This window comes from Cucurbita pepo, chromosome 6 (genome assembly GCF_057944985.1).
Source record: "Cucurbita pepo subsp. pepo isolate OVF chromosome 6, ASM5794498v1, whole genome shotgun sequence".
Taxonomy (NCBI): Eukaryota; Viridiplantae; Streptophyta; class Magnoliopsida; order Cucurbitales; family Cucurbitaceae; genus Cucurbita; species Cucurbita pepo.
This window is the reverse complement of record NC_141803.1, coordinates 8,382,674-8,395,283: the sequence shown is the minus strand read 5'-3', so window position 1 is coordinate 8,395,283 and position 12,610 is coordinate 8,382,674. Positions and strand designations below refer to the sequence as shown.

Here is a 12,610-nt window from a genome sequence, read left to right as displayed (position 1 = left end):
TTTCATCACCGGCGTGACGGATGCGACCACCGCAAGCGGTGGTTCCTCCGCCGCATTACCCTTGCTCGATCCTTCCTCCTTATATTTAAAATATTAGATAATTTTATTGAAAATTATTCTGTTTTTGTGTTTCCTAAAAGTTTGGGAGCTTCCCTCAAATAAATTTTATTGAACATTATTAATTGATTAATTTAAATTTTAGAATAAGTGTAATTGGCGAATGGACTTTTGGTTTGGGCCTTCAAAGTGGTTGGCCCATTAAGAATCTTCAAGTTCCCACATCGGCCAAGTCAGAAATTGGGACACGAGCTTGAGGTATAAAATGGTATCTCCTGGCTTCAGAAAACTTACGGAGCCGGGCGGTGAGCACAGAGCGAACTATTCTTTCGCCTTTTACTAAAGAATACCGTGTGCACGCTGCGCGCACCGGCATACGCCTATTTTTGGAGGTGTTTCTTTTCATTAAGAAATTCCCATAACTCAGTTCAAATTATTGTTTTTAAATAATTATTTAACTGTGTTTATTTTAATTGCACGTTTAATATTTTCTTAATTTCATTTCCATATTTTTTGAATTATAGTTCTCTCTATCTCTAACTCTTCATGTTCGACATTCTACAAGGCAGCCATCTTATTGAGAAACATCATTATCTGCATTCTGATTTTTCACTTTTGGAACCGGCATACTGAGTTTCGAGTAATTTCGACACCTAGATCGATCGAGTAATTTCGACACCTAGATCGATTGAGTAATTTCGACACCTAGATCGATCGAGTAATTTCAACACCTAGATCGATCAAGTAATTTCAACACCTAGATCGATCAAGTAATTTCAACACCTAGATCGATCAAGTAATTTCAACACCTAGTTCGAGTAATTTCAACACGTAGATCGATCGAGTAATTTCAACACCTAGTTCGAGTAATTTCGACACCTAGATCGATCGAGTAATTTCAACACCTAGTTCAAGTAATTTTGACACCTAGATCGATCAAGTAATTTCAACACCTAGTTCGAGAGGGTGCAATATCGAACAGGGTGCCATATCGGCATACTTATGCCAACCAATATTGTCCTTAATAATACATTGCCCAATATTGTCCTTAATAATACATTCCCTAAGAAATACACTGAAGACGCTATTGTCCTTAATAATACATTCCCTAAGAAAAACACTAAAGATGCTCGCTCATATCACGCATACACATTCAAATTTTCTTCTATTCTAGTGTTCTAATATGTTTCATTGCTCTCGCAATGATGTCTGGCTTGGTACGATGGCTTCCATTTTTTAGCGGATGGAATTTCTTTACTAATTATTTTTTCTAATATCTTGAATTTCTGCACAGGGGACTTTGGACTTGCAAAACTACTCAATACCGAAGACCTTGCTTCATCATCATCGGTAAGGATGCAATCATTGTCTTGTCATAATTTCTCAGTAGAGATGATTTATAGAAATTATGTGGGGATAATTTTCCTGAATGATCTTCTTCCCCGCTTATGAGTAGGTTCCTTTTCCTTTTCTTTTTATGTTTCTCTTTGTTGATCATTATTGTTGTGTTGTTCTATAATTTAAAATGATGATACATGTGATGAAAGAATGATAAGTTACTCTTTGTTTGTTTTAATATTAATGGTAATTCTGGAAATATCGGAGATGATGTTACTCGATATGATAGCAGTCCAGTGTGATGCATGGACGCTCCTTTTCTAAAGTCTAATAGACACATTGATGTACTTGGGTCAAGAACAACTGAATACCTTAAGCGCAATTTTTTCAATAACCAAAATAGCCATAAGGACTTTATCAAATACACAAAGACAGCTATTAGTAAGAAGTTATAATTTGTGCCTATGATTTCATATTTTCTCGTTGCCTTGCTAGTGGAACATAAACTAAGAAAATACTTATTTTGCAGCTAAGGTTTTTAAACATGCAGACTATATTAAAGAAGAGAGAGGCCAGCAGAAAGATGTCAGGTCAACTGCTGTCCTATTAGGGCATCGTCTCTTTGTTGCTAATGTTGAATATTCCAAAGTAGTTGCATCTAAAGCTGGTTCAGGTTGCCTATTATTTTTTTCTGTCAATTGATGATTCTGGGATAGAGGACTTGCACTTCAAAGTCGTGACATGATAACAACGATTCCAGACGTTGAAAATTATTGCAAGTAGTGGAAAATATTTTATCTTGTATCGTTTGTATAACTTTATTTTAGGAAATTATGGGATACTACTATTGTATTGAAAATAGATTATGAAATCTCAATTATGAATGGGTGCTATGAGTATTTTACGTATTTATTTAGGATTTGAATTAAATTTTATTAAAAAAATATTATGACAATTTTATTAGGGTAACTATAATGATTATAAAGATTAATTCATTTTTATTATGGCATTCATTTAAAGTTATATATAGCTTCAATAAAACGCCATAAAATGTGTTTTTATAGCAATGTATATAAGCTATAAATTTACTCTATTATAGCATCTATTATAGCTATAAAAAAAATGCTATAAAACATCATTCTATTATAGCATCTATTATAGTTATCAAAAAACGCTATAAAAAGTCTTAACTTTTAATAACATGGGCTGTCAACACGTACAAAAAACGCTATAAAAAGTCTACGATAGCATTTTTTTGTAAGCTATCGTATCTATTATTTGTTGTAGTGAAGGTACTCAGCCTTATCCTTATACTATAAGATCACTTTGACTGTATACTTGAACTTGATTCACTCTTATGTATCTACATATAGTTCAAGTAATCATACTATAGCCAAAGTGTTCTTAGTTTATTGAATTTAGATTAATGGTCGTAAACTTCACTTTATTCAATAACAATCTTTACTGAATAAACAACAATAATAACTTTATTGAAAATAGAATATGTTTTTGTTTACAAACTATGAGTTTTAGGACATAAAACCCAACACGTAAAAGAACATACAACCCAACACGTAAAAGATGAAAGGGTATTCTTTGATGCATGAACACACAATGGTACATGTGATCCCAACATTTTTCCTTTCATTATATTGTATAACAACCCTCTAACATTTTAGTTTATATTATATCATTCTATCGTAACTTTTCATGTGTATATCGGGGTTGTGCATTATGCAAATTGATCACATTGCTTGTCAATCATATCATATCATATGTCTCATCATGTCAAACATATGTCATATCATAAACTTACCATGTCTTCTTACGTATCATATATCATTTTATAACATCATCACATCATTCATTGTACATCATCATACATCGTACATCATCATCATACATTATAGTCATAAGATCATAAATATAAAGAAGAAATGACACGGGAAAGGGCCACTACGCGTATCTCGTCATACATTAAACAAGTCGATTCGACAGTAAGACCACTCGCTTGGTTGGCCTTAACTGGAATTCTCCCTAAATTCGAGTACGTTTTGTTTTTCGTCCCTTGAAATTTCTCCTAGTATTATTGGTTGTCCTTTCCTATCAAAACGTCCATCTCGTTTCGTTGGTAGCTACAAGTTCTTAACTCGGTTTAACATAAGTCGAGAAATTGAACCTTATGCTGACCTTAATATCCTTAAACAAGGTCCATTTCAGCTTTAGGATAGTCGAGACGGCAAAAATTTGGCAAAATACACCATAACGAGCCGAGGAGTTCGATTCTGAGTTGCGAAGCCATGCCTAGCCAACTGAGCCGCGTAAGCCGAAGAAGTTTCTGGCTGTAGCTGTGACGCGTGGTGCAGTGAGACGCAAACGCGTATTTTTCGTCGATCGAGTTTTGTTTTTTTCGCCATTACAGAGTTTGTTTTTTGTTTCATTTTCAGAATGGCGTATAAATTTCAAATTTATTTTATTTTCGTGCTCGAAATTTTTCTATAAAATGTAGACTTTGACAATGAGGTTGAGGTCAATATTTTTTTTCTTCAATAGCATCTTTAATATTTTCTCCCTGGACTCATTTTTATATTAAATGTTTCCCTGTATTTAAGAACTTAAATGATTAACAAACACTTTGTTAGAGTAGTACCGCAGCAAGCACAGCACACTACTACTTGTATAGAAAAGAAGAGATTTGATGTGATGTAAGACGACGATGATAGATTTATCTAAGAACTCCATGGATGAATGAGCTCGAATACCTTTGTTCGACTATTATATAAAGAAAAACCCTTCTCATCAGCAGCCCAAATGCAATGCGAATAGTTGCATCGGTCTTGAAGCCAAATGTCATTCTCTGGCCAAAAAAACTCGAACGAAAGCTTCCCATAATTGCTGCTAAAGTTACACCAGAACAATGTTGTCTGCCACAAATTCTCTTTGAATTCCCAGCTGTATTCCTGTTTGAACTGAAGAATATGCTCCCCTGAATCAGAAAGTTATGTCAGGGCACAAATTCAAATGAAAAAATGAAAAGAATAGAAAATAAACATGTTTCTCGAGTTTTTTTTTTTTTTTTTTTTTTTGGCATATTTTATGTTATGGTTTGAACCCAAAAGAACTTGTAATTGAACCCTAAAGATAAAAAATAAGAAAAAATTGTGACTATAATTTTTCAATAATCAATTTCATATTATTTTTTTATTTTTTTATTTTTTTCATAAATTGAGATAAGAAAATAAACATTGATCTAGAATTTTTTTATGCTGGATATTATATTTGTTAGATTTGTGGAAGTTTGAAATTCCACCCCAACCCTTAAATAAAAATAAAAATAAAAAACTATCAAATCCATAAATTTCGATATACGAAAAATAATATGGTCTAGTTGAATAATTTTTAACGGTGCAACACCCTTATTTACCTAAATCATCGTTTTTCGATTTGCAATGGGCCAGTAAAGGTACGTCTTGATAATTAAGAATCGTCACTTTCCAACGAGAATGTGGATATTGGTTTGCAAAACAAGTGAAAATGTTAGTAGTTGATGCAAAAGTAAACAACAAAATCATACAGAGATTATTCATAACCTTCATTTTTTATTACTTAGAACTTGTTTGTGTTTCATTTGGATCCTTTTCAACTATATATATACATATGATCATTGCACTAAACCAAAGATACATTTTTAACGACTTTTAAACATAGATTTTTATGTAAAATGCTATTAAAAGAAAACGACAAAAATTGAAACGATATTCAGCGTGTTTGTTTGTTAGGTTAGGCTTTATTTAGCAAAGAATCACACGCATCACCAAACTTAGATTACCCTTTTTTTCTCTCCCAACGCCAATCACATACTTTGCCTAACTCCATTGGGATGTCTCTTCTCAAATTCTTCTCTATTTTAGTGCTCCAAGTTTTTGAATAAAATGGAGATGTGTATTGTAACGCCCTTAATTTTCTTTAACCTAATTAGTGACGTAAGTCATGCATACTTATCTCATTAAGTGGAAGCTCATCATAAATAACCTTGAAATAGTCTTTCATAAAAATTCATGAATCCAAAACATTACCTAAACTCCGAAAATAAACCTTAAATACTGAATCCAAAATAAATCCAAATAAAACCGTACTCAATCCTATAACTTAAAATAGTCTAATAAAAGTAAACTTCTAAAAATATCCCGTCTCCAACTTCCATGGTTGCCTCAGCTCCGCCGTCAACCGTACATTGGCGCCTTGCCTTTACCTGAAAAATGTAGGTAGCACGTGGCTTGAGTATTTTATGAAATACTCAATAAGTCACCCCACTGTTGGGGTTAGGAATGCAAACACATGCAACATATGAGCGGGACCTAACTTTTCATAAACTTTTCATAGCCTTGGGCGCTTTTCTATTCCGGGTAGGATTGGATGTGTGGTACTCCTTCACACATGGCCCATGTACGTGTACATGAACCCACCAGGCGGGCTCTTATACGTGCCCCCTGGGCCTGACTTGGTCGGGCACAACGTGTTACACGTAGCCGGACACCTCAGAACAGAAAAGGGCCCGCATGATATCATGGCGAACATAAATATCGTATTTCATTCTTTCGTATCATAAAGGGGAAGAATCCCGATGCACGTGACATACATATATGCATGAGATCCCTTAACATATTTAACATGGCATTACATAAGCATTGCTAACATCGCATTTACGTTTCTTACATCACATGGCATCTCACATGACTTACATTACATGGCATATTACATAAACATTCCAGTTGCATAAACATCTCATGACATGACTCGATAATTCTACGTGTATCTATGGCATCAATCAACATATTCATGGCATACAATACTAACATCTCATTCATGACATAACATAAACCAGTAACAGTCAACACAAGTTCATACATCACATAACATACACAATCTATACATCACATAATCATATCACATAAAATATGGTGCATGCAGGGGCCACAGGGCACGCACCATCATACAACACGTAGAAAGCTAACTCCAACAGTAAGGTCACTTACCTCGATGGTCTTGGTTGAAGTCACTCACAACGAGCTAATCCCAGCGGTTAAATATGTCCTATGATAGCCACATAAAAATTTAGAACCTTTCATAAGGTACCCTAGCTAAACCTCATGCTATTTATAAACCTTTGACCTAATCTGTCTTTAACGTTTAGGAGCCATACTGACCTTGGATGGTAAAACTAAGGGCAGAAACGGCTTCGGAAGGGCCAAAAACCTTGGAATCGATATATTATAGTGATACCGATTCACCAAGCTGAGCTGCCGAGCCGACCAATTAAGCCGCCGAGCTGAGCTGCGGGATTTGACGGAGCCGAGCCGCGGGTTTTGACGGAGCCAAGCCGCCGTACACGTCAAGCCAAGCCGAGAGCACGCGTGCGGAGCCGAGACCAAAGCTGCAGCACGCGTCTGCGTTGGGCCGAAACGCACAGGGCCCGCGTTCGTTCCGTGGGCTGGTCCAGAGGCCGAACGTGAACCCGACCCGTTTTCCTTCGTCTTCCTTACCCGAAATCTCACGAAAACCCTAATCGTTGCTGCGCCGCCAACGACGACGTCACAACCCCGATTCCGACGATGCGACGACACCCCTCGCCTATTTCGACCGACGTGCAACGATATTCAACACCGATAGCCTCGATCGCTTCTCCCTCCGGCCACTCACCGAAGAAAATCCAGTGAACCACCTCACACGTTTTTCCTGGCTAACCCTCTTGATTTTTTCGTACTCTCAGACACCCTCGAAAACCCTAAACGTTTGGAGAGCAAAAGTTGTTTTCAATGAAGGAGGAGAGTTGTATATGGGAATATAAAAGGTCTTTATGACTTTTCCATTAAGGTAGTAATTTCCTTGCTAGAAATCATACCTTTTCCAGCGACAATAATTGCAGCATAATATCTTTTCGTTTTGGCAGCAAAAATAAAATCTTACCATAAAATATAAAATAAATAAAACAAAAATCCGAATCCTTACATGTATATTCATTTTGAAGTCAGTATTTTATTTTTAGATATCAACTTGGATATTTTATTGCCATACCGGCACAATTTTGTTAAAAGTCTCTTTATAATTGAGATGTGAGTTGCTTTTATTAGATAAGTATTGTAGTAAGCACATAACTTCTGAAGAAAGGAAACGATTTCATGTGAAGTGGAGAAAAGGTTATGGTTTATTCTAAGAACTCCCTCTATGAATGAGATAACTTTGTTTTACTATTAAAAGAGAAAAACGGTAACGTCCCTAATTTTCTTTAACCTAGCCAGCGACGTTACGTTGCATTCATAAGACGAAAATGCGGAAGCTCATATAAAACAACCTTAAGAACAATGGCACGGCTTTTATGAGCGGGTTCATAACACCAAGGATCAGTCTAACTCGGGAATCAACAATCAGCTAACTAGGGAAAACAAATGCAATTATTTATTACTCAAAAGGAAATCTCGAACAGAGCATCTACTGTCCTACAAGCCCTCCATTTAACTTCGATGGGCTTCGCAGCATTCACCGTCAACCATACACGAGAGCCTCGCCTTTACCTGAAAATGTAGGTAGCTCCTAGCTTCCCTGGTAGAGGCTGAGTCATTAGCTCGTTGATTACCGGATAGGTTTCGTATGACGATTTGTAATGCGTCCACCAAGCGTTGTCGAGTCTTGGGAGGGCTGAGGCGTCGCTGGTGGCGGGAACAACATGGCTATATCAGGTTCTTCCCCGGAGTCCTCGCGGTCTAGACCTCGTCCTCTTCCGCCTCTCCCTCTGCCCCTAAGTGTTGGTCGAACCCTAATACCCCCTCCTCGTGTTCTAGGTGGCATATCTAAACATAGCAGTAGCTACTGAGTCACATACTAATCTAGCAGATTCTTTGATACAATCACGCCGGCCGCATATGCATACAGACATACGTTAATCGTAGCCACCAGATATATCATATTACAACCAATGTTGTCACATCATGGAACACACTAACATTTAAACACATAAGTTGTGCTGGTCTGTTAGGCTTCTAGGTGAAGGTTATGTCTAAAACTAACTATCTCCAACCATAATACCCTAGTCTTAACATAATATCTAAATCTTTGAAATTAACATGGTATGCACACAATTATTAACCTTGTTAACCAACATTCGTTAACTACTAGGACACTCCACTATAGCCTAGCAGTTGCACTCCCCTCACTATAGATATATTTCTATCCATTTGATATAACCATGATTAGTAAGTCGATCATTCACAGGTTGTTCGTAACTAGAGCTAGGGCAACCATACAGGGGTGCCTTTCCTTTACCTGAAAATGTAGGTAGCACGTGGCTTAAGTATTTTATAAAATAACCAGTAAGTTGCCCCACTGTTGGGGTTAGGCATACAATACACATTTAGAACACATGCAAATCATGTGCAGCACACATGCACAAATACAAGCATAAAAACTTGAGGGGGACTTGTCTTCCATTCCCTTTACATGGCCTTTAGGTCCTTACTTTATCTGGGCAGGGTGGATGTGGTACTTTTCTACACACGGCCAAAATATGTAAATATGGGCCCACTAGGGCCTGGCTTGGTCGAGTACATGTGATACACGTTACCGGATGCCACAGAACAAGAAAGAGCTGCATGATATTATAGCGAGCATAATATGAAATGTATGCGTCCGTACCATCATAACATAACAGGGAAGTAAGCATATGCTCGTGACACACAAAATGCGCGAGGTCCCTAAAGCTTACCTCCATGGAATTATGCATACAACATTCCATTCCCTTGTCATGTTACATGACACGGCTTAGTTAAGCATTATGGAAGCATATCATAGTTTCCCAGTCACCACATCCATGACATGCAAAGCTCTCAGCACATTCATGGCATGTCAACTAACACCAACAGTAAGGTTACGTACATCTCTAGCCTTGGTCGAAGTCACTCGCGATAGGTTAACTTTGATGCCTAACTACTCCCTATAAAACCATATTATACACTTAGAGTCTTTTAATAATGAAACCTAACTAAATCTTATGTCATATCAAGGTACGTACCTATCATAACCTGTTTTAGCAAAATGGAGTTACACTGGCCTTAGATGGTTGAAACAAGGGCGGAAACGACTCTAGAAGGATCAAGAACCTAGGATTTGGTATAATATTTGTATACCAAGCTGCTAAGCGGAGTCACCGAGCCACCAAGCCACACCATCGAGACGAGTTGTATAATACAACGAAGTTGCCGACGAAGCTGAAGTATAGAGCCAACAAGTCGAGAGGTTACTTGCGGTGCACGACTTCTAGACGCTGGGTACGCAACCCAAAGTCAGTGTCCAAACGCAGGTTGCAAGGCACGAGTCGTACATTGGCTGAAGTGAGCTCACTAGTACCTGAAGAACCTGACCCGCGATCCGCTGCCCTGTTTTCCTCACCCGAGAGTCCAAATGAACCCTAATCGTGGAACCCGACTACTGTTGCCGATGGCATTGTCGTCGTATGTTTGTCCTTGATGAGGCGTCTGTCCCTCTCATTACGAAGTACCCCGACATTGGTTCGCTCCTACCTAAGAAGTCACAAATGTTCGAAGCCTTAGGACGTTATCAATTCCTCACCTCAATCTTTCTGCTTCTCTCTCACAGGTACAAAATGACTCGTAGGAAAAGACAGCTGCTTAGATACCTTTGGGTATAACGTGAGAACTCAGGAAAATAGTACGTCCTATTAGTAACCTTCGCCGTAAATCGCGAGATTTCCGGCATTTTCTTTGTTTTTTTCTTCGAAACTCGTATTGTTTCAAAAACCCTTCTCATAAACATCTGAAATGTAGTGCCAATAGTTACATCATTCTTGAAGCAAACATGATTATTCAGCCAAAACACCTCGCACGAAGCATGTCCAAGATTTCTACTAAAGTTGAACCAAAACATTGTTGTCTAGAAAAAAAAAATCAAATTGAATTTTAAATTGTGTTCGTACTGGTTATAAAAAAAAAAAAAAAAAAGAATAATCCAGTCACTGGAAAAGGCCCAAGAATTTCGATGCAGTGCCAGAATCCTCGCGCATTCTACCCACGTACCCTCCCCTACGCGAAGTATACACAAAATGAAGCCATGCCCCAGTCTTCCCTCACAACACATCCCTACAATAAAGGAAATGTGTGTAATAGAGAACATGAACGATCGTTGTGGTTTTTCGATGAACGCAAATCGGTGATTTCAATCGCTGAGTCCTGTGGTTTCTAAGTAACCCAGTAGTTACAAACGAAAATAGTACGTCCTATGGTTTCTTGTAAACCATGATTACAACCCCTCACTCAAATTAAGACAAACCCAAGGCTCGACCCAAGACTAGTGCGAAACCGAGTAGCTACAAACAAGGCCCTTACGCCCACTTGCAATGCTCGGACCACCTACAGCATCGATCCTGGACCCACTGCAACTATTCAGCCCAATTGAGTCCAGTACCATCGGACACAACCTGCGCATCGCAGAAACAACCCAAGAGAACGACACAAACTCTGTGCCTTGACTCGATTCACAACCCACACACGCATCTTCTCCATCAAGTGATACTTGTTGCGCATGCCGCCGTTGAATCCTTTAGCTCAGTCGGCTCAACGCAGCTCAGTCGGCTCAATCCTTTAGCTCAGTATAGACATTTTGATACTTATTTGTACATGTTTTACCCCAGAGATAAATTTGACCTTAAATAAAGAAATTAAGATCAATATGACATCTTATTTCAAAGTTCATGTTTATTCTACTTAATTTTGGTCGCTACTGTATACATATCATAAACATTGAATGCGAAAATACTTCATTTAAATCCCATAAAACATAACCTTTATCTTAAAACATAGCCATGGACTTACGTGTTTCGAAAACACCTTTAAAACAACACAACAAAAGGCTAAATAAAATAAATAAACGTTTAAATTAAAAACATCCTATTCTAGTCCAAGTCTAGGAAAATAAATATCACTAACCTATGCATGTGCTATACTATGGTCTCAAGTTGTGATGTCGTCGTTAGCCGTACAGGAATGTCTTGCCTTAACCTGAAAAATGTAGTAGCACATGGCTTGAGTATTCAAAGAAATACTCAATAAGTAACGCCACTATTGGAGGTTAAATTCAAGAACATGCAAATGCAATGATGGGACCTATCATTTAAATCCATTTTCCTACCGTACTATCCAAACGGGTAATTTGGATGTGTACTATATATTCTACACACAACCCATATGTGCGAGTATGGACTCACCAGTCAGTTCGCACACTACTGGGCCACCTTTCTTGTCAGGCGAGCATACTCTGGGAGCTCCTTAGGCCAGTCTCGTTATAACTAGTAACCGTCACGACAGCATTTGGTTAACCATAATGATCGTACCCCTGCCTGACCCTCGCAGCGTTATGATAAACATAACAATCGTATTCCTGCTCGATCATCGCAGCATTATGATAACCATAATGATCGTATTCCTGTCTCGTAACGTACGCGTCGGTACTATCGTGGAAGGTAAGGGGTATCCCCCCATGCATGAGCACACCATAATGCATGAAGTCCCAACATTTTTCATTTTCATTATTATTTAATACAACCCTGCTAGCGTTCCATACATCTCATATCATTTTATATATCACTTATCATATCTTTCATGCATACGCTGCGGTTGTATTTCATGCTAGTTCGTCGTTTTGCATGTCAATCATATCATATCATTCAAATTACATAAGTGTATCATATCATAACATTCCATGCTTCCAGACATAATCATTTTCATCATATACATATCATCTCATAACATATCGCATCACAATATGTCATATCATAAACATGTCAATTTATCACATATCTCGTACCGTAACATGTTTCATATCATCTTCATATCATATCACAATATATATACATCCATCATATACATGTCGTATCATAATTATATTATATCGTAAACACTTTGTGGTCTTATCATTCCTTAACTTATCATAGCCTTAACATTCTTATACATATCATAGTCATATCATTACGTGAACGTACCCTAACGCTATCATTCTATCAATCTATCATAATCTCATCCCTTTCTGCCCATATCCTAACCATATTCTTTTATCAATCTCTCATTTTCAAAGCACTTCGAGACGTAACCTAACCTTAACGTTTCCTGAACACATCTTTTACTTCTAGTTACATTACGTTTAGTGCATC

The 12,610-nt window shown here is 37.6% G+C and overlaps 1 non-coding gene across 1 annotated transcript; it reads left to right on the top strand.

Moving 5' to 3' along the window:
• Nucleotides 1–353: 353 nt before the first annotated feature.
• LOC147792258 (U5 spliceosomal RNA) lies at nt 354–471 on the top strand. The gene has a single exon (XR_015421570.1). It is a non-coding gene; the product is annotated as a U5 spliceosomal RNA (small nuclear RNA).
• The last annotated feature ends 12,139 nt before the right edge of the window (nt 472–12,610 follow it).